This window comes from Triturus cristatus, chromosome 5_1, assembly GCF_964204655.1.
Source record: "Triturus cristatus chromosome 5_1, aTriCri1.1, whole genome shotgun sequence".
NCBI lineage: Eukaryota > Metazoa > Chordata > Amphibia > Caudata > Salamandridae > Triturus > Triturus cristatus.
This window is the reverse complement of record NC_140587.1, coordinates 927,226,716-927,253,122: the sequence shown is the minus strand read 5'-3', so window position 1 is coordinate 927,253,122 and position 26,407 is coordinate 927,226,716. Positions and strand designations below refer to the sequence as shown.

General features: G+C 46.4%; 1 protein-coding gene across 2 annotated transcripts in view; it reads left to right on the top strand.

Annotated features, from left to right (window-relative positions):
* Positions 1–26,407, top strand: part of LOC146832689 (uncharacterized) — a 408,998-nt gene that overhangs the window by 47,488 nt on the left and 335,103 nt on the right. The window contains exons 2-3 of one of the 2 annotated variants that reach the window (XM_085605965.1): positions 171–231; positions 9,013–9,082. The gene's annotated coding sequence lies outside the window, so the exon portion shown is untranslated. The remainder of the gene's footprint in view (positions 1–170; positions 232–9,012; positions 9,083–26,407) is intronic. The other variant, XM_085605966.1, reaches the window with a different exon arrangement.

The window sequence follows — 26,407 nt, the reverse complement described above, 5'->3', positions numbered from 1 at the left end:
AATAATTTGGAAAGCAGTTACTATCTCTATATTAGTGGATGATTTGTCCAAGCATATATCAATAGAGAGGTTGTTGTTTTGGACTATGTTGTCCATAAAGGTTGTCGGATTGACCCCTGACCACTTAACAGAGATCCCATTTTCACCTTGTGTTTTAATTTCTCCAACAGAGACAAACGCCTTCTCTGTATGATAGAAGTTCGGGGTCAGCATTAAGAGCAGGGGATGATGGTAAGATTTATTTTCCTCTTTACTAGATAGTAATGCTCTATTGCCTTTTGCCATATATTGACTGGATTGCCAAACGATCCATATGTTCAACTTTTCTGGTGCTGAGAGCATGTGGCTGTCCGAGCTCTATTTAGCCCTCCTTAGCATTTGCTTTCTCTTCAGTGACCTTCCTTGACTTACTTTTCCCCATTACCACTTCTTCTGGATTGTCTAGTGATTTGAAAAGCCGTCTGAATGGACCCGCCTCTTCTTTCATGGCTCCCGGTGTAGGAAGGTAGGATCTGCCTGCATAGATACCCCACTTTTTTTCCTGGTGTTTTTCTTGTTTTTGACTAGTCTTACTGTGATCCTGCTATTCAAGACCCCCAGTCTATCTGCTTTCTCCCTTAAATTGCTAAGTATGTACTTTAGGTACACTCCAGATTGGATTCCGGGGTACCCTTATCAGTCCCTAGCATATGGTACAAAATGTACCCAGGGCATAGGTACCTCAGAGGCCTCCCTTGGGCTGAAGCATGTATTATGCCACCCATGAGATGCCATTCACATTGACACGACCAGCCTGTAACAGCTGACTGCGTAAGCTGGTGCTTGCACCACTTACTTAATATATAGGTTCACTATATCTATCTAAATCACTACACTTGAATACCTGTCAGTCACCCCTATGGCAGGCCTTATCAATCCTGAAGACAGGGTGCTGGGATTTAAGTGAGAGGGAGTCCCTGCATGAGCAGAGCCCCTCTGCAGCCTTCAGAGACCATTCCCGGGGGTTGTCTGTGATGCAGCCAGACATATATGTTTAAGTGCATTATAATCTCGCGGTAAATGCTAACTTTAAAACGGCTGCTTAGAAACATGTTGTGTTTGGTGTCAAACACCTTGGAATCATACCTCCAGACCAGTAACTGGTGTGGGAGGTATGATTCCACCCTTCCAAAGGGACATCTGTGGGTCACCGGTCAACCCGGTAGCAGCTTTCTCGACCTGGGCAGCACAAAATGGACGCTGCCAGTCACAGACACGATTCTGCTCTCTTGCTGCTGAGCCAAGCTCGAGCAGAGGAAGGCTAGACAATAGGTATCCTGTTACAGGGTGGTGTGACCACTTCCCAGACAGGGTTTAGTGTATTGGGGCTGGGTGGGTACACTCTGAGAGTGCCAGAAAGTCTGTACTGGGGGTGCATTTGGTGTCCCTGTGCATAGTTCAGCTCAAACCTGTTCTGGTAGCCATTGGCTCCTGCTCTGGTGCAAAACTGAACAAAGGACATGGGTGTAGCCACCCCTCTGTCCTGCTCCTCCCCTAAGAGGGTCCACAGAATCTTTCCAACCCCTTCCCATGGGTATAAAGTGGGTTACCTGACTACAGGACTTTAGATTTTACCTGGAAAAGATTCTGCTCAGAAGAAACCAAGTACTTCAACTGCCTGCATGAGGCTGGACGACCGAAGAATCTCCCTTGGAGTAAAGGAGTTACTCCCCTGCAGAAGCAGGCACCTAAACGCATCTGACCGGTTTGCTTATCCTGTGCTCCTGAGGACTCCGAAGATTTCCGCAACACAGGAGGTGGGTTCCCAAAGGTCCCTGAGGTTGATTTGCCCTCTCAGCGATTCTGAGACCAGTATCCCTCGGGGGGACCGTGCAACCCGAACCCCTATGCACCGCGTACTTTTGCAATTGAATATGCTTGTTGACGATTCCCGAGCTTGTGCATTGGACTCTGTGTAGTCCTGACCCCAAGCAGTATTTGCACTGAAGATTTCCAGCCTCCACTCCCCGAGTGTCCTGTGGGCTAGTACTTTGCAAACTTGCTTGAGGTCTCCTCACGATCCCTGGTCCGGTGGCCTGTGGGTCCTGGCGAGGGTCACCTTGTTTGTTCTTGGGCTTACCTGGTTGCTCCAGACGTGCCCTGGCTCTTCAGTGCTTGGAGAGTCCCCTGGACCTTGCTGGTCCACACCGTAACCTGTTTTTTCTGACCGCATGGCTTGCATTTATCAAGGCTTGTTGGTGCTCCAGCGAGACATCGACCCCTCAGCACTCGACATCCTTCGTGGGACAGCTTCCTCCGGATTCTGGTTGTCCTCAATGTCTCCTGGTCCCCGTGGCTGAAGAGTCAAGCAATCCTTCTTCCCTCCTGAAGCACTCAACATCTGTGGGCATTCGACTACTGAGCCCCTGGTCACCTGAAGTGACCCAGACTCTGTCCCCTCTGCTTTCGGGTTCTTCTCACCTCGAATCCAGGCTTGGATACCACTGGACATTCTTCACCCTCCTGGCAGCAGTACTTCTTTGCAACTCTCCATTGAAAACGACAAAGGTTTCCGACACCACTTGACCCCTAAGCACCAGCTCCTCTGGGATAGGTAACACATGTACTTCGATACTCACTGGTGGGTTGGCCTTAGAACCTCCTATGTTCCAAAGGGTTTGTTCGAAGTCCTCTTAGAAGTGTACTTAACTTATACTTTTACTACTGCGACTTTCCCATAGAGTTGTACGGAGCACGCGTCCGTGTTTCCTCACTGCACACGTCCTCCGTGGGCTCCCTGTATCACTCCTCTGGGTGGTTCCTTGGGGTCTCAGCGATTCTACGTGCTCTAGGCACGGTGTCTAGTTAAGTTGTTGTAGTTATACCATTTTTTTATTCATGGTTCGGTCTCCCCCTGGAGCCCGCTGTGTATTGTGCTATTTACGAATGCTCTATTGATCCAGTATTGTGTACTTTGTGCCCTAGTCTCGTATAGAGACTAGAAGAGTGGTATATTAATAAATATATATTTTTATATAAACACTTTGTGGTTCTCCTTTCATTTAGTCATTTAGGAGGTGGTATTCTGGTAAAACAAGCTGCTCTACATTCCTTCAAGATTAAGCCTGAAGGTTGCTCTCCATAGCTACCACTAGGATAGCTTTCAATGAGGTTATCTTTGACTTCATAAATCATAAGGGTCGTGTGTACTGGTACATTAATGGACAGCATATACCAGGCAACCTTCTCACACCCGGTTCCAACATATCCCATTCACTCACTCGTGCCTTTTTCATATCTTCTAAATCCACATCTATACCTCAGCCTTCCTACTTTACCATCTCCTGATTTTCCAGTCCTCCTTCTTGTGTAAATTTACATTTCATGTAGATTCATCACACACCCTGGAATTCGCCATTTCACTTCCTTATTCCATGTTTCCTCCTTTTTCTTTATAAATACTCTGCCCTTATGTCTCTTTCCTATGTCTTCTTTTCTTCTTTATCCAAGAGTTCCACCAACGTTTCATGAAAATTCTTATCCTATTTGTCGTTAGTGTTTCCTCTGGTCTGCTCTCTTCTGTCTCCTGCACCTTAGTAGCCTCTTGACACCTTTTGTTGATCTTGTCCATGTCATTCTCATGCACCCTCTTTGCAACTTTTGCATTCACTACTCTCCATACAAAAACCTAATGGACACTTTTTATACGGTTTACATTTCTATTCATTCTGATACCATCACCTCACCTTTCAGTTCCAGTGTACTTCGCATATATTTTGATGGGATCCCTTTCAATTTCCTTCTTCTACAGTCTCTACTCCTTTCAATGGCTGATCTTTGGGGTTGTGTGGTTTGTGGTTTCTTAGAGTTCGGATGTGTCTGCCATTTTCTTATGCTATTTCCAAATCCAGAATTTACATACCAAAGTATGGAAAAGACAAAGAAGCATCCTGGTAAAAACACTAGTTCTCTCAGAAGAGAATAAAACTGCAAACCCATTTAAGTCCTCTAAGGAAACCCAACAGGGTGATCACAAGGGCAGCATGATCCAAGCAGAGTGTAAGTGTAAGGTGAGATGATTCCTCCAGAGCGAGCAATGAGGTAGCAATCAAGTCATATTTTGAAACACAGGAGTGATTCCTCTCACTTCCTTTTAAGAGTAGTAAGTAGGTCATAACCTGGATTGGAAAGTAAAACAACAAAGGTAAATATCCGTCATCATAGGTAGGGTTAACGCCTATCACATGCAAACCTCTTATTGTCTAGTTTCCAATCCCCATGAAAACCCTGGCCTGGATTAGTATCTTTTGTAAGTCGTTAAAGAAGGGCCTAGAACATCAAATATGATGCATATGTACAAAAAAGCCCTTCAATGGGGATCACAGCTTGATACACAGCACCCGCACGCCCCCAGCACCAAAACAGAAATATAGCACTGCCACGCGGAGCCACACCTAATGAAGAACAGTGCCAATGCATGGTATAAAGATGACATCAAAGTGATATGGCTGCTTCAGCCCAACTCTGCCCTGTCCCCAGCAAGTCAGCCCATATACAGTTCTGAATGTTACATCCAATCATGCCTAGCTGCAGCATTCAAGAGCACCACCTACTTAAGTTTTGACACATCAATCTTTCTAACCACTGTATGTCTGAAGAGAGATCTTGGGTGCAATCTCTTTCACAAGCCTTTCTCATATTCCCATTCATGCTCTTCCATGTCTTGCTTGTCCTTACCCTCTTTTCTATGCCTTTATATGCTGTAGACTTCCTTTACCCAGATCAAAACATAGTTGTTTTGATATTCTCCTCTCTCCCCCTTTCCTGCTGCTTGTTCCCCATCCTCAATTTAAGCATCTGTTTTCACAAACTCCTGTTTCTCACCCTTTTGCTCTTAACCTCCTGTAAAAATGGGTCCATCTTTTCATTATTCGTTTCCTTCTTGTCCCTGCTTCCCATTCCTTTTCACTCACAAAAGTAAAATCTCTCAACTTATTGGCCTTATCTGCATTAGCCTGTTCTAATTAAAACCCATCATCAATAGTGCTGGGAACACTGCAAAGCCATATTTTACAAATCAGGAATTAGGGGGCTCATTATGATGGTGGGCGGACATTAGTCCGCCCGCCATCATAACGGTTATGGGAATGCCTGCCAGATGGGCGGCGGTCCCACCAGCCCAACTAGGATGCGCCCGCCAGACTGGCGGGCGCATCCTGGCATTTTACCATTGCAGACACTGCTGCTGGCTGCAGCACCGTCCGTAATGGTAAAAGAGCATGCACAGCTTTTCCCTGCACCACGTGACAGGCTCCATGCAGGGCCTGCCACTTGGTTCAGGGAACTGCAGGGGTACACCCCAGTGAGCCCCCCACCACACCCCCTAGGGGGCCCACAACGGGCCCACAAAGCTAATCCCCGCCAGCCTTTCCATGGGGGCAAAAGGCCTATACATCATCCACATCCTAATATGGCGGACGGTGCCTGCTAGGCACCGCCACCATCTTAGTGGCCCAGCTCCGCCCGGCAGGCAATCATAACAACTGCCACCAGCGGAAAAGCGGCGGGCGGACTTTGCGTCCGCTGCGATACCCACCGCCATCCTAATATGGCGGTGGGTAATTCTCATTACGATGGCGTAACGATTGCCGGCTCGGCGGTGGCGATCGTTACGCCATCGTAATGAGCCCCTAGGTCCCCAATTTTCTTATGCGACTGTCCTGTTTTCTTAACCTCCCCTTCCCAGCCTTTGTCTTCTGCTTGTTATACTGATTTATATTTGTCATAGGAACTATTCATTTATTTATCTATCTGTCTGTTTATTTACTTATTTATTTAGCTGCTACCTAGCCACAAGGCGAACACCACTTCACAAAAATGTAACAGCAAAAACATGAAAGAAGCTAGATACTGGCGGGAAGGATGAAAGAATAAATGTTAATCATTAGGATACATTCTGAACAGCTGTGTACTTAAGTCTTTTTGGAAGGAAAGCAAAACATTGCTGCGTCTTAGATTATCCTAAGCATGGCTTTAGAGCATCAGTGGTTGGTATGAGGAGGATTGGTTCAATGTGTTGCAACTTTTCTTTTACGAATTTCCAGCACTAGGTAGATCTTCTCCTTCTGTCTCTCTGACCTGCAGTCAGGCACAGTTCACCCTTCAAGTAGTTGCAAATTGTCAATCGTATAAGGCTTTCTGGATAGTACAAATCAGAAACAAACAAGTGTAGCAAACCTATGTGGGTATTGGAATATTCACTTATAACTGGATGATGACTCTATTTTGTAGGGAATTTAAACTTCCAAGGATAGCCAGCCAGTGTATTGTAATTAGTGAGATATGATTAGTGTTAGAAATTGGATTTCTGGTTGGCAGAGGTATACACCCTGTCCAAGCAGGAACCACAATCCTAGTAAGGGTAAATGTAGTGCACACTAAAACTTTACCTGTGCTCACCCTCTGGTAGCTTGGCAAAGATCAGTCAGGCTGGACTAAAGAGGCAATGTGTAAAGTATTTGTGCACACACACACACAGTTACACAGTGAAAACACCACAAATGTACTCCACACCAGTTTAGAAATATAGTCAATATTTATCTGAGTAAAACAAGAACAAAAGGACAAAAATCCAACCTGTGCAAGATAAGAATTTTGTAAGATTACATCGAAAGGCAGTGTTTAGAAACCAATAGGTCCAACTGGGGCAAATCCAAAAGTTCAGTCCGACCATGATGGGGCGCGGGCTGGATATAGGAGTCACACAGACTCGCTGAAAGTATCTTGAATGCGTCGATGCTCATGGATGATGCGTTGAAATATGTAGGTGAGGCTTCACTGTCACAGGTAATGCGTCGGTTCTGAAATCGTGTAACGCCGTTGGTGCGTCAATGTTAAGAGCACTGTGAGTTAATTCCAGGATGTTGATGCCGAACCGCTGGGCTGAAGGTGATGCGTTGAGTTAAAGCCACACCGGGCCGGGAATGCGTTAGAGTCGAGACAGTGCATCACAGACATTGGTGAGGCAGTGTCTGAGATTCATGCAGCAGCAGTGGCTCAGAGGCGCTAAAACAACAAAGTCGGGGCTGTGTTGAGAGTCGAGGTCATTGCATCGCGCACTCAGCTTGCGGTGTCCATGGCTTCGGTGGAGGCAGCAGCAATGCATCTGTAAACTTGGGGCTGCGTTGTAAGTCGAGGTTGTTATGTTGCGCACTCAACGAGTGGTGACTCCAGCTTCGGTGCCGGCAGCGGCAATGCGTCAGTTTCACAGGAAATGTGCTGGTTCCGAATGTTGCTTTGGTGTCGATGCATTGGTTTCTTGGGTTGCAGCACAAACACTCACTTCCAAGGGCGCAGGACTGGATTTTGCACCACTTGGCAGAGAAGGACTCACAGCAAAGGAGCCCAGGTGATGATAGGAAGATGCAGGTGAAGTCTTTGATATCCCAGAGACTTCTAACAGGCGGCAAGCCCAACAAGCCCTTGAAGAGAACCTTTGGAAATGCAGGATGTTGAGAGCAAAGTCCAGTCTTCTCACTCCCAGGCAAGAAGAAGCAGGCCAACACAACATCAAAGCAAGTAGCAAAGTGGCAGTCCATCATGGCAGCACAACAGCTCTTCTTCCTGGCAGAATGTCCTCAGTCCAGAAGTGTTTTGAGTATATGGTGTCAAAGGGCCAGTGCTTATACGAGACTTCTTAAAAGAGACTTCAAAGAAAGGTCTTTGTAGTGCACAAGAGCCTGCCCTTCCTGGCCCTGGCTCCACACACATCACAGGGTGGTTTGCACCTCTTTGTGTGGGGACAGCACAACCCTTTTCAGGGGCAAGTGTCAGCTCCTCCCATTCAATCTAGCTCAGGAAGACCCATTGGTCTGATGATTGACCATCAGGATATGCAAGGCACACCTCAGCTCCCTTTGTGTGTGACTGTCAGGGGGAAATGCACAAAGCCCAGCTGTCACCCTGAGCAGACGTGTAATCTAGGGACAAGCAGAGGCACAGAATGCTTAAAGTAAAAAAATGCCAACTTTCAAAAAGTGGGATTTTCAGACCTGCAATTTAAAAACCAACTTCATTAAAATATGTGTTTTAGATTAGGAGTCCAGAGTCACCAAACTACAATTTTCTATCTGCTCCCATTTGGAAGTTACACTTGTAAGGTGTTACAAGGCAGCTCCAAAGCTAACATATAGGAGAAATAGGCCTTGCTGTAGTGAAAAACAAATTTAGCAGTTTTTCGCTACTAGGACATGTAAAGCTCAGCACGTGTCATACCTTTCAAATACACTGCACCCTGCCCATGGGGCCACCTAGGGTCTACCTTTGGGGTGACTTGCAAGTAATAAAAGGGAAGGTTTGGGCTTGGCAACAAAATGGCAGTTTAAAACTGAACACACATGCTCTGCAGTGGCAGGCCTGAGACAGGTTAGAAGGGCTACTCATTAAACCACAATAATTCATTGTCCCTGTGTTTAACTCTGGTTGGACTTGTGGATTAAATAAATGCAACATGTTACTTGTGGATCCAGTAATCACACCTAAATCAGCAAACAAGAATACACTTTACTTTACTCAGCAAATCCAGTAGTAATTTGATCAATATGCTCGCCTTCAGGCTCTGTAGTTGTTTTCTTAACAACGTGTCTTTAATCTTTTAGTAACTTGCTAGTTGTTTATTGCACAAAGTGATTCAATCTTATTTCTGTATTTGTTAATTGTTTCTGTTTAACAGACTCCACTGTTACACTAGTGGGTTTTTGCAATGTCATGAAGAAGTTTCTAATCACTAGGTTAACTGACCATTAATTTACTTTTTGGGTTTACTTTCTTACATTGATTCAAATCTTGTTTTTTTTTTTACTAGTTCAAATGTTTTATAGAACAGTTGTCTTTTCTCTCTAAGCTATCTCTTTAGCTTTGTTGAATACATTAGTCTGTTGGTAATTCTTTACAAAGTAATTGGTAGATTTAAAGTGTAACAATGTACTCTTGATAAACGTTTGTTTATTTTTCTCTGGATATTGTGTTTCACAGGAATCGCTGGATGCCAAAAGACGTCTGCTGATGATTACTGATGAGCACAGTGTTTAGATTCCAAACAGAGGTAATTGTTTATCTGAGTGTGAGTGCAGTAATTGTTAAAGTTGAACTGGGATCTGTGCAGAGGTCAGCATTTAACTGAGACCCCATAGGCTCAGAAAAGAAACATTCTTGGATCTCCATCACTTATTTTCAGACACGCGCACAGACCACTGCTGACTGTCCACATCACCTGGGTTGTCTCAACTGTTCTGCACTTGTAGTTATCTTGAGAGATTTGCAGCGCATCATTTGGAATGTAAAATATAAAGGGCAACAGTGGGGTTTCAAAATACTGCATGGTGTTAAGGATGTCAAACATTGATTTCTTCATAGTCAAATAAATGTCATGAGCTCCTGGCAGGTGACAGAAACAAACCTTACAAATAACCCTTTGCAAGATGGCGATCTGTGCTTTGAAGATTTATGAGTTTCCCAATCCAAGATAATGCGGAGTCCTTTCCCATGCTAAAAAGAAACAGGAAGCTTTATTAAAGGGTGATGTTTGCCATGCAGTTTGTAACCTGAATTTTTGTTTTGATCGTTGCTTCTAGCTAATAGTTTTGTGCCTGATTTTTGCTTCATGTAGGCTGAATCATTTTTAGGTCGAGCCTATGGCAGCGCACATGCGCTGTATAGGAAATCGACCACTTGGAATCACTTCAGCTTTCTTCAAAGCACATGCATGTGGTGCTCACACGCTATTAGCCTTTGCGTCTGGCTTCAGTATGCAATTGGCCAAAGGCGTGTGGATGTCCCAGCGACTTTTCAAAGGTTTACTCCAAGAGCATTTTGCTCTCGTAGCCAGCAGCGGCGCGTAGGGGCCATCTGTTTTTAATCAGCATGGGCGCGCTTGGTTTACATGCAGTCTTTCTCTCAAGTTTCTTCTCATGGTGATGCTAAGGAAGGCTGCAACCTTTGGATCTTGACCCGACTTTTGGCAGAGATATTACAAGCGCGGCGTAATGACACCAGCACAGCGCACCCCCGCTGCCAATGCGTGCCCTATTACTAACCAACAATTCAAGCATTCCTCCCTCTCTAGCATCCGTCTCAGTCATGTCTGTCCAATATCTTTCTCACCTGGACTGTAGTGCCCTTTCCCCTGTAACTGCGTTACATGGCTCCTGTACCGGGGCACTGCGCGTGGCCAAGCGCTGCACGTGCAGACGTGTTCCTTGACGTGCTGCATGAGCTGCAGAACTTACCCCCTGCAGACGCTGCTCTGGTTGTGTGGGCATTCCCAGTGCGTACTGCATTACGTGCTCAACAACACCCTTTGGGGCCGATTTAAGCCCCAAAAAAATTCTCAGAAAATTGGAGAAATTTAAATCCATCCACTTTATATGCTTGAAGCATTTTCATTTTTAGTCTTTTTATTAGTATTTAAACAATGTCATAAAAACATGTCAAGTACACAACAGTCTCCTTGTAAATAGCATTCCTGACGTGTATTGTATTCGGCCAGTCTTCTGAGTTTGTCAGCAGCCCCGAATCCCCCCTCCCCCCACCTCTCCAGATGGAGAGAGGGCTAGGGTTAATTTGCTTTCTCGGGCTTCATGCATCACCCAGCTCGGTGACACTTTAGCGGGGGACGGGGGTCTCCTGGAGGGGTCGGCCACCTCACAGCTGTTCAAACCTGCCAGACAGAGCTCAGTGTTGGGAGTGGAGGAAAGGAGGGGAGCTTTAAACCCGAACATGTGTTCTTGTGAGTGGGTTCCATGACATATGACGTCAGTTTATTTTCTTTTTTTTGTAATTTATTTAATCGTGCATGTTGCAGTTCTTTTTCCTTGGCAATACTGACATTTCAGCTCGTTGTTTTCCCCTCTCCCTTCTGCAGTTCCTGCAGCAGATGCAGCGCTGCCTGCTCAGCCCATCTTCCTTCTTCTATTCTCTCCATCTTCTTCCCTCCTGTGTCTGTCTCTCCAGTTTCATACTGGCCCCATACAGTCTCTTCCATCCCTATCTATATCTCTAGTCTATCCAGTGTCTTCTTCTCATCCACTCCATCCTGTCTCTCTCCTCGTCATCCTGTGTATCCCATGTTTACATCTCTTGCTTTCCCCCTGTTTTCAACATCACCCGTGTTCTCTCCATCCACCCTCGTCCTTCCTCTCTGTTCATGCCCACCCTTCTCTCGCTCCCTTTCGCTTGTCCGCTTTCCTATCTCATCCAATATCTCTTTCTTCTCGCCTCTGTGCCCTCCATAGCTCAATACCCTCTTGATGCTCCCATCGTTCAATCACAAATAGGCTTGGCAGACACCTACCTGCTCATTTATGTGCACAAAAATGGTGCGCACCCAGTGACCTAGCCCGTGTGCCCTGGGTTCCAGTGCAGGGACAGACACTGGCCCCTAGCTACTGTTTTAGCTGTGAAATACAGCAATAACCAGGGTTCAGTGGGGCCTTCCAGGCCCCGGTGCCACTGCACCTGTTGCACCAGTGGAAGCTGCACCCGTGCATGCACCCGAGAACCTGCAGGTCAAAAACATCCCTACCTATTCTTGCGCAAGCAGTTCAGCTCCCACATATGCATTATCATGGCACTGCAGAGCCCAGTGCTCTACTGAGTATAGAGGCCTGGCTCAGGGCCAGTAACCCACCAGCACACGAGTGCCCCCCCACATCTGTGCAAACAGGCTCGGCCACAAATTACAAGTGTATCAGTACAGACCTTGACAGTCCAGGTCTGAACTATTAGTGTACATAGCTCTGGCCCTATAGAACCCGGACACTGGCCTCAAGGGCGTCACTCAGACCTGCGGCCCAGGGTGCACCCACCCCCGAGTTGTCCCTATTCACCTCCAGGCCAAAGAATATATGTGAGGTTTCGGAGACTTAGGGGTCCCTTATCACATTCTGCGGGGAGGGGGTATACTTTTGCGTTATGCCACTCACGGGCACTGCCAAGCCATCACTCATTTTTACGTATAAAGAGGACTCGTCTGTTTCAAGGACGCTGACCTGACAGCCATCACAGGTGTGCTGAGGTACAGACGTCTGGCATAGACGGCCGCGGGTCGCTCCCGGTTTGCAACCACACCGCAGGGCAGCCACCACACTATTAAAAGACACCTGGCAGCTAACAGGACGCCCATTAAGAACAAGCATTGGCATAACCAATAGGTCTTGCCTTTGGGACCTTATAAGTGTTTAGCCATGCCACAGTTGATGTTGTTGCACCAAAGATATTGGGCTGGATAACTAAACACTTATAAGATCCCAAAGGCGAGACCTATTGGCTATGCCAATGCTTGTTCTTCTTGATTCCTCTCTTGGTATAGCCTGATTTCTCATGTGCTATCTTCATCTTTAGTCAAAAATTGTAAGATTGCCAATTGAGGATTTTTCCCCTTCACTAGTTTTTCCTCCTAACTGTGACCCTGTTATGGAGATATTTAACATGCTTCACATATATTTTTTTGTGTGGGTGGCAGCATGATAAATGAGGGACATTGCCCTTTCCTCAGGCTATCTAGAAGGGTGCACAGACAGAATATCGAGGAAAATTTTTGAGTTGCACAAATATTGAGTCATTAATATCGTGGTTCAGAAACCTCGACAGCAAGAATATCGTGGTCAAGAATATCGACTTAAGGTAAGTAATATCGATTTTAAAAATATGGAAGTGTTTAATATCGTTTGCAAAAATATAGGGGCCGATTCCGATCCTGGAAAAATTTTCTCCGTACGAATCGTATCCGGATTTTTTTCCGTCCGAATTGTACAAGTACCGTACAAACTGGCAAGTACGATTCGCATGGCAAAAAATACATACGAATCGCATTGGGAAAATTCCCCCACACGTCCTCGGGTCGGAAAAAGTGTCCGACATGTCCCCGGACGATTTTACGTACGAATCGGAAAAATGAAGTCCGAGGGCGCAAGTACGATCCATCCCGTCCGTCCGATTTGTACAACCGTATGGAAAAAACACCGCACGGAGCGAACCTCAATAGCAACCATGGAGACATGTGCCCGCATACGTGCCGTCCCCCCCCAGCCCCCCGTATGTACGCGCCGTCCCCCCCGCCCCCCGTATGTACGCGCCGTCCCCCCCAGACCCCCTGTGTATGTACGCGCCGTCCCCCCCAGCCCCCCGTATGTACGTGCCGTCCCCCCAGCCCCCCGTAAGTACGCGCCATCCCCCCAGCCCCCCTCCGTGTATGTCCGGTGCGTACCCCCACCCCCGAATGTACGGTGCGGACCCCCACCCCACCCCCGCATGTACGGTGCGGACCCCCACCCCACCCCCCCGCATGTCCGGTGCGTACCCCCACCCCTGAATGTACGATGCGGACCCCCACCTCACCCCCCGCATGTCCGGTGCGTACCCCCACCCCTGAATGTACGGTGCGGACCCCCACCCCTGAATGTACGGTGCGGACCCCCACCCCACCCCCCGCATGTCCGGTGCGGACCCCCACCCCCGAATGTACGGTGCGGACCCCCACCCCACCCCCCGAATGTACGGAGCGTACCCCCACCCCCGTATGTACGGCGCGGACCCAGGGGTCCAGATATGGGCCCAAGCTGCCCTGCAGTGATCTATTTTGCTGAAGACAAAATGGCACTGTTATCATCCTAAGCAAGCACTCAAGCCTCTGATGCCGAGTGACAGGAAGGTAGTTAATGCTTTTAGAGCTTGTATATAAGGGTCTTAAATGTAGAGCAAAAGGTTGTGGCGAAAGAGGACAACCTTGTCTTGTTCTTCTATTAATCACACAGAGTACGGTAGACCATAAAAAACACCCAGGAGACCCAGTTGTCTGTCTTTTTCGAATCCAACAGCATCATACCGGCAGACATACCAATCACAGTAGGGACCTCAAACGCTGTTATTGCGGTTTCGACAGTGGAAGTTGTGTCTCTAGAGGGAATAAATCCATGCTGCATAGGGTCGACAAGATTTGGTATGAAAGTTACCAGACAAATGGACAAAAGCCATGGTAGTGTCTACCCTCCCTAGCTGAAACTGGCCACCCTCCCCAAATCAAGGGCCCAGCCAAGCAGACGACTCTCCTCACCCTTCAGCAGACCTTGGGATTTTATGGCTGCCGTGGTGAAGGTAGGTTTATGCTACCTGGACCACAAACGCCTATGCTGGTAAGGAGAGATCCTAAGGAGAGTCGGTGGTGAAGGATGCCTCTGCTTCCCCACCCTTGTCCTGGGTTTCCTGTGGGATGGTTATCCCCCCCCCCCCACCTGTTTTCTCTAGTCCTGGATATGCTAAATCCCAATGGAGGTGACCCATGTCTTTTTGTTTTTTACTATTTTTTTTAAATTTCTACTTGATAAAGCGCATTAACTCATACCCGAAGTTATAGCTCGGAGCCCAACCATCACAGAAACAACATTTGTACTACGGTGCTATTGAGCAAATGTGGATATATTATTATTTGCGGACTTGTAAAAGTTAATAAAGATGGTTATTAAGAAAAACAAAAACACATTGGAATGGTGCCCTGGCCCAAGGATTTCCCAGCTGCTATTTGAGAAATTGCATTCACTATCTCATCCCTAGTGATGGATGATTGCAAGGTCTCCCTCTGTTGGACAAATAGTTCTTAAATTTAGATCATTTCAAGGTAGTCCTCAATCTGCTCTTGTATAGCTCTGCAGTATTCTGCATATAGGCTAGAATAAAACTTGTGAAAGCACCCTTCAACCCCCTTAAATCACAGATCAAAGCCCCTGTTCAATTGCTAATGCTCGAAATGGGAGTTTCAATTGTTCCTATCCATGATCTGAAAGGACTTCTTCACTGTTCTCAAAGTGCAAGCTCTTATACACATGCAGGTCTTGATATGCTAAATCCCAGATCTTTTGTTTCTCAACATTTGAAAGTTAGTACGTGTTTCAAACATTAGAAATGCCCAATTGCTCTCTAATTTATTAACTTTTGTTTGTAAACACTTTTCAGTCATCCTGTCTGCCTGACCTTGCCGTATAGCATAGCTTAGAGTCTCGCATCATATAAATGCCTTTAGGGAATTCCAGGGCTTAATATTATCAGCGTTAATATCAATAAATTCCCTCAAGTTAATCTCCATGAACATAATATTTGACCTATTCTCGAGGAGTTTGCAATAAAATGTCCATCTACATGAAGCAGCGAGCATTTTAAAATAACTCAAGCTGATATGAAGAGAAAAAATATTATGATCTGAGACGATCAGTGAATTACATTTCATCTCTATATATGGAATGAGTAGTTGACTAAAAAAACATAATGCTGCATGAGGACAAGAGATTAGGTGCTAGAAAGAAAGTATATCCCTGCTCATATGAGTGACTTGATCTCCAAACATCCAATTGGGTATATGATTCTAAGACTTATTTTTAAGGAGCTTCTAGACTTCTGCATTTGCCTATCTGCTATGAGATTACTGCATGTCGATTCAAAACCAGGCTGGATGACTAAAGTAAAGCCACTACCAAACAAGACTATAGGTTTTGGTCAGCAATGCACCTCTCCCGACAAAAAATTAAATACGGTGGGATCATCTGTGTTGGAGGCATAAACAGAGCAAACAGCTCCTTGAAACTCCCCCCTCTTAACCACAGCAATTGTACTTCGGCTCAAGCTATCAACCTTTATATCCCGCGTTGACCATTGTCTTCATCCCACTAAAAGGGCAACTCCTCGATGTGAGGCCTCGGTTCCTGATGCCACAAGTATCTCATAACCAAAATGTCTCTGTTTATGAGACTCAAGACTAGAAAAATGTATCTCCAGTAAGCACATGATTTATAATCTAAGTGTATGAAGTTTTTCTCTAATAAGCTTCTCTTCAGCTGGAGATCTCCTTGCACTTACATTCTAGTTTGATATGTGAATAGCCTGGCTACAATGATATACTATATTATGTATTATATATTAACTTGAATACATGTATGATGCAGCTTATAATCAATAAACTTGCAACTTTTATTTCCCTCGCACCCCCAATTATGCAGATACTATCCTTTCAACCCCCAACTAAGCCACCTACATACTAAAAGTTCCCTACCCCTGTGAGCCCTCTAATCCCCATGCTTTCACTCAACCACTTATCCTTATCCAAAAGAATACTACTCTCCCAGCTCTTATCCCAAGCAATCTCATGATTATCCTGGCTCAGAGAATCAGGAGACCAAAAAACACCCCTACCTAACAACTAGGAAGTCATACAGCACTTCATTCAAGCAGCTGTGGATGATGTCCATGTTTCTAGGCATTTTCTAAAGAACTACATGAGTTTTAAAGGTGTGAGGTTTTGAGGGCTACAGCGTCCTTTTTATACTCATCCTGATGCAGTTGAAGTAACCCTAAAAGGAGGATAGGGTTGTAGCCTGTAGCCTGAGCCGGACCCTTCCTTGCTAAATTTTCGCCCACCTGCTTGAGTTAGATCCTGAGATGGAAGCCTGTGATAGACACGAGGCATCTTTCAATGCTGGGGCAGGCTGCAGAGTTAACCATGAGAAATTTGGATCGTTAATATCAATCTAATTATTAGTTATCATGAATTTAACCCCTTCGGGGTCCAAGGACAGTTCATCTTCCTTAGACCTGTTAGGATCAAGTTGTTCCGAAGCATAATTCTGAGTTACCAGTTCTTCTGTTAGCTCTGCTGTAATGTAAGGATAAACTCTTTGAGGTGCCCCCACTCCGCTGCTCTTATGTTTTTGAAAGCCTTTACTATTGTGGTGACTTATTGGAGCAGCTGACAAGTCCTTACAGCATATCGAGTCATCTTCGGATTCGGAGTGTGAAGATATTGTTGGACTGCTCGCATTAGAGATTCCTGTGTATCATGAACAACCAAACATTGCAGGTCTTTAGTTGCAACCAATTTTATAGCAGAGTTTGAGAGTTGCTGGGAGTAGAAACTTAGGTACACTAACCTCCTCTCGAGTATCCATACTTTCTAATTGAGCATTCACCAGTTATTTGTCTTGTTATTTATTCTGTAGAATACCAATACTAGACCCCCAAACCCCCATCTTTATCATGCCTGGAGCAATTTTCCAGGTGATACTAAGCTCCAGATAGAGCAAGTGAATTAATTATGGCTTCCAGATTCTTAGAACTAACTTTGGGCCTGATTTAAATATTGCCAGTGAGGGAACTCTGTTGCCGTAGCAACAGAGTTCCCTCTCTGCCAACATTATGGTTTACCTGCCCATTTTAGAATCGGGCGGACCAAAGGTTTGAAACAGTACAGACTACTCTGTCTACTGTGGTCAATCCTCTCTGTTGGCCCGACGGAGTAAGGGTCATTGAAGGTCTGGATGTATGTCCACCCACTTCATTTGGATCAGCTGACATACTGCTGATTTTCACTGTCCGTCATCGCCAAGAAAAACTTAGCAGTAAGGGGCATTGAAAAGTGTTCAATGCCCCCCCTCATCATGGAAGAAAACTCCCATGGAGAGTGGGTCATTGTTTTCTTTTTATTTTCAAAAATAGAATCAAGTTTTGGGGGTTTTGTTTTGAAAATAAAAAAAACATTGTAAGCTTGCTGATAGCCCCGTCATGTTGACGAAGCCGTCCGTCAAACTTACAATGCATTGACAGGAACTGCTGTGATGGCAGTTCCTGCCAATGCTAGAAATATCTCATGGGCCTCTGTACATTCCTAAATTTGGTGAATTGCACTTCCATCAAGGTAATGGAGTAATTTACTCCATCGCCCTAGTGGAGAAACGGGCCTCCTGCCAAGATTTAAATCGGGCCCTTTGTCCTCAATTATCACCACAGGTAGTATAGCTTGCTTGTCACTTTAGTGATCAGGCCTATCCTTCGGATCAATATCCCCCTTCATTAGCTTAGTAGAGAAAAAAATAATTTCAAGTTCTCTGGAATGAGGACTCCTGTGTGCTACATTAGGAGGCTGAGAGAGTAGAGAATGTGATTTAGTAGTACCTTACAAATCACTGCCTCTTCTTTTCTTTATCCCTGATTCAATGTTGTGCTGGTTCTTGGAGACTACTGACTGCTTCCCAAAATTAGCACCATCTCTTCATCCTTAAGGGGAATCCGTGGAGTAGGCGACAGTTCCAACACACTAGGTGTAGGAAAGTAGGATCAGCTTCTTATGGTTACCCCACTTTTGGCCTAGTGTTACACTCTGCAGCCTTCGGAGACCATTCTCCTGGGTTGTCTGTGACCCAGCCAGACTTATAGGTAGAGCTGCATTATACCCATGTGGTAAATGCTATCTCGAAATCTCGAAAACGGCTGAAACAAAATATGTTGTGTTTGGTGTCAAACACCTTGGAATCATACCTCCACACCGGAAACCGGTGTGGGAGGATGATTCCACCCTTCTGAAGCGAGCTTCGTGGGGTCACTGGTCTTTCTGGTGCTAGCCTTCTCGACCCGGACAGCACAACATAGATGCTGCCGACCAGAGACACATTTCTACCCTCCTGCTGCTGAGCCAAGCTCGAGCACAGGAAGGCAGCACAAAAGGCATCCTGTCACAGGGAGGTGTGACCACCTCTCAGACAGGATTTAGTATAATGGGGCTGGGTGGGTGCACTTCCAAAGTGCCTAAAAGTCTGCATCTGGGGCATACTTGGTGTCCCTGTGCATAGTCCAGCTCAAACCAGTTCTGGGAGCAGTTGGCTCCTGCTCTGGCATGAAACTGGACAAAGAACATGGGAGTAACCTCCCCTCTGTCCTGACCCTCCCCTAAGAGGGTCCCCTGAATCTGTCAAGCCCTCTCTAGTGGGTACATAAGGGCTTACCTGGCTGTAAGACTTTAGATTTGACGTGGACATGATTCTGAACAAGAAACCACTGACCTTCAACCGTCTGGACACTCTGGACTTCGACTGGGCCCGACTTTGTCTCCCTCTCCGTCCAAAGCATCATCTGTGCCCTTGCACCATACAGGCTCCGTGCATGACCTGTGGAGCATTAAGGACATCTGAAGAATGCCCCTTGGGGTGAAGGAGTCACTCCCCTGCATATGCAGGCACCGTAATGCAACTGAGCAGTCTGCTGATCCTGAGCTCCTGCTGACTCTGAAGGATCCAGCAACGCAGGAGGTGTGTTCCGAAGTTTCTTGAGGTCGAGCTGCCCTCTCACTGAGTTTGAGGCCAGTATCCCTCATGGGGACTGCATAACCCGAACCCCTATGCACCGTGTACTTTTGCAAGTGCATATGCTTGTTGGCGATTCCCGAGCGTGTGCATTGGACTCCGTGTAGTCCTGTGGTACTTTGTGATCTACTCGAGGTCCCCTCGCGACTGCTGGTCATTCGGCCTGTGGGTCCTCCTGAGGGCCATCTTGAATTCTGTTGGGCTTCCCTGGTTGCTCCAGATGTGCCCTGACACCCCATTGCTTGGTGAGTCCCCTGGACCTTGCTGGTCCACACCTTACCCTGCTTGACCTTCCCGCATGGTTTGCTGTTGCCAACGATTGTTGGTGCTCTAGCCAGACACCGACCCCTCAGCACTCTACATCCTTCGTGGGAAAGTTCGCATCCGGCCCCTGGTCATCCTCAACATCTCTTGGTCCTCGTGGCTGCAGAGTCAAGCATCTCTTCTTCGCACCTTAGGCACCCGACATCGGTGGGCATTCATCTACCGAGCCCCTGGTCACACTGAAGTGGCCCAGACTCTGTCCCCTCTGCTTTCGGGTTCCTTTCATCACTAATCCCCCATTGGATTCCCACAGACACTTTCTTCCTTCCCGGCAGCAGCTCCTCTTTGAAGCCCTCCATTGAAACCGACGGCGGTTTCCAACACCACTCCAGACCTATGCACCCGGCTCCTCTGGAATAGGTAACTCGGGTACTCCGGTATCCACGGGTGGGGTGGCTCTCCAACCTCCTAAGTTCCAAGGGGTTTCCTCGAAGTCCACCGAGAAGGGTCCTTAAACTTTAAAATTGTAACCGCGACTTACCAATTGAATTGTACGGAGCCCGCGGTCGTGTTAACACATTGCACCCGTCCTCCGTGGGGTCCCTGTTTACTCACCTTGGGTGGCTCCTTGGGGTCCCAGCGATTCTACGTGTTCTAGACAATGTCTCGACTCCAGTCGTGGTTCTTATACCACTATTTTAGTATATGGTTTGGTCTCCCCCGGGAGCCCACTGTGTAATGTGCTACGTACAACTGTGTTGCATCCTCTTGTAGAGGATACTAGAGAGTGTTATATCAATAAATACATATTTTTATAACTACTGTGTGGTTCTCCTTTCATTTAATTAACACTAAGGGTGATATTCTGGGAAAACAAGCTGCTTTACATTCCTTCAAGACTAAGCCTTAAGGCCCACTTTAATTAGTAGACAGCATATACCAGGCCAACTTCTCACATTGGTTTGCAGCGGTTGGGATTCAAGCTTGCATTTGTTTTACCAGATAAATCTGTGTATTGATTAACTAAAAACCACTGAAGTACTATGTACATATAATACCAGCTTATAATAAGTAAGTTCTACTGAACTTAGGGTTGAGTAGTCAAGTGTCTAGCACACCCTTTTTTCCAACCTAAGAAAGTTTAGTTTCCCACTAGGTTACATAGGTGCATACACCACACCACACTTAGTATGTCTTCTAAAGGAGAAGCCACCAGTGGCTCTCTGCCTTCTAGATACAAGTAGTTTACATTCCAGGAATTGAAACCCGTGTGTGTCTCTAGAAAGCTGAAGACAGGGAGAAAAGCCAACACTCAGCGCCTCATTGAGGTGTTACTGTTAGATGACCTTAGGATGACCCCTGAGTCAGATGACCAGGAACGAGCGGGTGGGGCAGGGAATGAAGACAGGTCAGGAGGTGACACCTTCTATGACCTAGATTCAAACCCTGGCCAGGAGGATCAAGATGATTCCCATCTGGACAAGCATATCTTCAGGGAGATGGTGGAGAAGGCCAAAATAGTCCTCTCTTTATCCCTCCTGGAAGAGTGTAGAGTTTACCAAGGAGATCTAGATCTCCCTCTGCAGAGCCAAATCACTTAGGACAGTCTGTAGGGACTTCTGTATCTAGCAAGATGGACTATTCCTTAAACAGGGAGTATCAAGTGCTTGAACTTGAGAAAGTTAGGTTTAGGCTCAGGCAAGAGCAGTTGACCCTAGACAAGGAATTCCTAGAAGTCCAGAGAGCTAGAAAGAAATTTGGACTAGAGTCCCATGGTGGAAGCAACAGTGTCCCTAGTGTTAAGGAACATTCTTTTGACAATAGGAACATGAGCAAGATTGTCCCTCCCCACCATGTTGGGGAGGACATCCATAAATGGATAACTGCTTTAGAGAGGGCCTATAAAGTTCAGAGAGTCCCTAAAGAGCAGTGGGCAGCTATCCTGTGGCTCTCCTTTGCTGACTAAGGTAAAGATAAGCTCCTCACTGTTAGAGAAGAGGATGCTGACAATTACTCAGTACTGAAGAGTGCCCTCATTGATGGGTTTGGCTTAACCAATGAACAGTATAGGATTAAGTTTAAAGACACCCAGAAGGCACAGGACTGAGTAGACTTTGTGGCTAGTGCTATTAAGACTCTGGAAGGCTGGTTGCTTGGCAGCAAAGTGAATTATTTCAAGGGATTGTACAATTTGATTAAGAAGCAGCAGATCCTTAATAATTGCTAAAATCAGTTGTTGCATCAGTACCTGGTTGACTCTGATCTGACTTCTCCCCAAGAATTCGGAAAGAAGGCAGATAAGTGGGTCAGAACCAGGGTGAAGCAGAAAAACCAGAACTCTGGTGGTGACCCGAAGAGGCAAGATTCTAAAACAACAGATAAGGGTGGGGACAAGGGTAAAGATCAAAAGTCTTCATCAGGGCCCCAAAAACCGGCATCTGGGGGGGGGGCGCGGGGGGGGGAGCGGGGGTGAGGGTCACAATCCAACAAAGGTAAAGGCAAAAGAAAACCTTGGTGTTACTTATGTAAAGAAAATACCTATTGGACAAAAGATGCCAATTGTCCAAAGGCCAAAGATTCAACTCCAACCACCACTGCCCCTAAGGCAACTGCTCCCCCTAGTACAGTTTCAAGTGGTGGTACAAGGAACAAGGGATTAGTAGAGTTAACCTTGGGCTCTGAGGTGAGTTCTGGCCTAGTCAGAACTCCAGCTCAGGCTGTGCTTGTATGTGATGGTGGCATGAATGTTGCCACCTTATTTGTGAGTCCCAGTAATCTGGGCAAATACAGACAACAGCCTTTGATTAATGGTAAGGAGGCCATGGCATACAGGGACACAGGTGCAAGTGTCACTGTGGTGACAAAAGATCTTGTGGACCCTGCACAGATCATACTTGGTGAGATGTACCAAGTGACTAATGCCAACAATGTCAGGACAGACCATTCCTTGGCAGTTAATTTCAGCTGGAATGGGGTAACTGGCCCAAAGAATGATGTGGTTAGCTCAGACCTCCCTGTAGAATGCTTGTTGGGCAATGATTTGGCGACTTCAGCCTGGGCTGAAGTGGAACTCAGGACACATTCAGCAATGTTGGGAATCTCTGCAGATGTGTTTGCTGTGACTAGGTCAGAGGCCAAACAGATGTCTACTGAACAGGCCCTGGATTCTGAAAAGATGGACCAGGTGCCTTCCAAGAGAAGGAGCAGGAGGGGTAACGCTGTGTCTTCCCCCAGGCTCAGAAAGAAGATCAGTCCCTTGAGGGATATGACCCCAGTCCCTGTGAAGGAACTGTCCCAGATGGACAGGAACCTGATCAGGTTGAGTTCCTATGGACAGAGGGCCCTTCCAGGGCAGATCTGAGTCAGGAGCATCAAACCTGCCCCTCTCTTGAACCCCTCAGAGAGCAAGCTGCTGCTGAGGCTGCTGGGACTATCAGTGGGTCCCACAGGATCTATTGAGATGAGGGACTCCTTTACTCAGACGGTAGAGACCCAACCCTGGTGACACCAGGAGGTTGGTCATACCTCTGAAGTTTAGGGGCTTCCTACTCACCCTGGCACATGATATTCCCCTTGCAGGTCACTTAGACCAAAGTAAGTCTTGGGACAGGCTTGTCCCTCTCTTTCACTGGCCTCACATGTCAGAGGACACGAAGGACATTTGCCTCCTGTCAAGCCAATGGTAAGTCAGGTGGTACCACAAAGGTCCCCCTAATACCACTACCTGTGGTGGGGGTTCCCTTTGAGAGGGTTGGGATTGACATAATTGGTCCCATGATCCCTCCAACTGCATCTAGGCACATATATATTCTAGTGGTGGTGGACCATGCCACTAGGTATTTAGAGGCTATACCCTTTAGAACCACCACAGCTCCTGTGGTGGCCAGGGCCCTCCTGGGAATTCCAGAGTGGGTTTCCCTAAGGAGGTTTTAACTGACAGAGGTGCAAACTTCATGTCTAGTTACAACACTGCAATGTGGAAGGAGTGTGGAGTGAATTACAAATTCACCACACCCTATAACCCACAATGCAATGGGCTGGTTGAAAGGTTCAACAAAACCCTTTAGGGCATGATCATGGCCTCCCAGAAAAGCTTGGGCGAAAATGTGTTGCCCTGTTGCCCTGCCTTCTCATTGCCTACTGAGAGGTCCCACAAAAGTGGGTTTGCTACAGCCCTTTTGAACTTTTGTTTGGGCATCCAGTTAGGGGTCCCTTGTGTTTGGTGAAATAGGGATGGGAGTTACCTCTCAAACTTACCAAACAAGACATAGTGGACTATGTACTTGGTCTCTGCTCCAGGATGGCGGAGTACATGAATAAGGCCAGCAAAAACCTTAAGGCAAGTCAAGAATTGCAAAAAGCTTGGCATGACCAAAAGGCTGTACTGACTGCCTATCAGCCAGGACATAAAGTATGGGTGTTGGAGCCTATGGCCCCAGCAGCTCTCCAGTACAAGTGGAGTGGACCCCATACTATTATTGAGCTAAAAGGAGAGGTCACCTACTTGATGGACCTTGGAACTCCTGGGAGCCCCCACAGGGTGCTCCATGTAAACAGGCTCAAACTCTATGTGGACAGGGAAGACATGGGCTTGCTCATGGCTACTGATGAGAGACAGGAGGAGAAGACTGACCCACTCCCTGACCTCCTCTCATAGAACCCTGATCATGGCTCAGTTGATGGTGTAGCCTTGGCAGGCTGCCTCACTAAGCATCATCAGATTGATTGCAGGTAGGTCCTCAATCAATTCAGGCATATGTTCTCTTTGAGTCCTAGTCAGACCACCTGGTGTACCCATGAAGTGGACACAGGTGAGAGCTTACCTGTTTAAAATAAGATTTACAGGCAGCCTGACCATGTCAGAGATTGCATCGGGACTGAGGTCCAAAACATGCTGGAACTGGGAGTAATTGAACCCTCGGATAGCCCTTGGGCTAGTCCAGTGGTCCTGGTACCCAAACCTCATACCCAGGGTGGTAAGAGAGAAATGAGGTTTTGTAAGGGCTACAGGGGGCTCAATGGAGTCACTAGAACTGATGCTCACCCTATTCCTAGGGCAGATGAACTTATAGACACTTTGGCCTCAGCCAAGTTCTTGAGCACATTTGACCTCACTGCGGATATTGGCAAATCAGACTAGCTGAGAGTGCCAAACCAAAAACAGCATTTCTACCCCTATTGGGCATAATCAATTTATTGTGATGCCCTTTGGTTTGAAGAATGCACCTGCCACATTCCAAAGGTTGGTTAACGAAGTCATTACAGGCCTGGATGCCTATAGTGCAGCATATCTTGATGATATAGCTGTCTTTAGCTCCACCTGGGAGGATCACCTGGTCCACCTGAAGAATGTTTTGGAGGCTCTGCAGAAAGCAGGTCTCACTATCAAGGCCACCAAGTGCCAGATAGGGCAGAGTAAGGTTGTATATCTGGACCACCTTTTGGGTGGCGACCAGGTTCAACAATTGCAGAGCAAAATCCAGACCATAATGGACTGGGTTGCTCCCACTACCCAGACTCAGGTTAGAGCTTTTTTGAGCCTGTCTTGGTACGACAGTTATGGGTCCATAGGGACTCCCTTAAATGATCTCACATCAAAGAGAATGCCCAAGAAAGTTAATTGGACAGTTAGCTGTCAAAAGGCATTTGATGAGCTCAAGCAGGCCATCTGCACTGCTTCCATTCTGCAAAGTCCTGACTATTCCAAACAATTCATTGTCCAAACAGATGCATCTGAGTTGGGGGTAGGGGCTGTGTTGTCACAACTTAATGCAGAGAGCCAGGATCAACCAGTAGCTTTTATCAGCAGAAGGTCGACCCCCAAAGAGAAACGTTGGTCAGCCATTGAGAGGGAATCCTTTGCTGTGGTTTGGGCTCTGAAGAAGCTGGGGCGATACTTGTCTGGCACTCACTTCATTGTTAAGACAGACCATAAAGCCCCTTATATGGCTTTATGTTCTTTATGGCCCCTTTCATTTAATTAATACTAAGGGTGATATTCTGGTAAAATGAGCTGCTTTACATTCCTTCAAGACTGAGCCTGAAGGCTTCTCTCCACAGCTACCACTAGGATAGCTTTCTAAAGGTTATTTTTGACCTCATATATCATAAGGGTCGTTTGGACTTGTGCAAGGTGCCCACTTTAATTAGTGGACAGCATATACCAGGTCAACTTCTCACACTAGGTTCTCTCCTTTTTTTTTAGTTTAGATGTATGCCTAGTTCACCGCAGGTAACTGTTGAACCTGACATCCTTGGCGTGGTTTAACCCCAATATTTTGCTTTTAACCCTGCTGATTTTCCTGACTTTGTTTTTTCTGGCCTTAGGGCTCGGCATACTTTACCAGTGCTAAAGTGTTTGTGTTCTCTCCTTTAAACATGGTAACATCAGCTTACACCCAATTGACACATTTCATTTACTTGTAAGTCCCTAGTAAAGTGGTATTACATGTACACAAGGCCTGTAAATTAAATGCAACTAGTGGGCCCGCTGCACTTATTGTGCCACCCACTTAAGTAGTATTTGAAAATATGCCTCAGGCCTGCCATTGCAGCCTGTGTGAGCAGTTGCAAACTGCCATTTTGACCTGGCAAAAGAAACCATTTGCCGGGCCTAAACCTTCCTTTTTAATACATGGAAGTCACCCTTAGGGTAGGCCCTGAACAACCCATAGCGCAGGGTGCAGTTTATTTAAAATGTTGGACATGAACTTGTCCTGGTAGTGAAAAATTCTTACATTCGCTTTTTGCAACTGCAAGGCCTACCTCTCCCATAGGATAACATTGGGTTACCTTATTACATTTAATAAATAATAACTTTTAATTGGGAGCAAGTAGAAATAACGAGTTTGGTGTCAAAGGAATTGTAATTTAAAACCCATTTTAATGGTAAAGTTGGAGTTTAAGCCCCAATTTTTTAGAAAGTAACTTTTAGAAAGTTGGCATTTTCTTGTCCTATCCATTTGTGCCTGCAGTCTGTATTCTAGGTC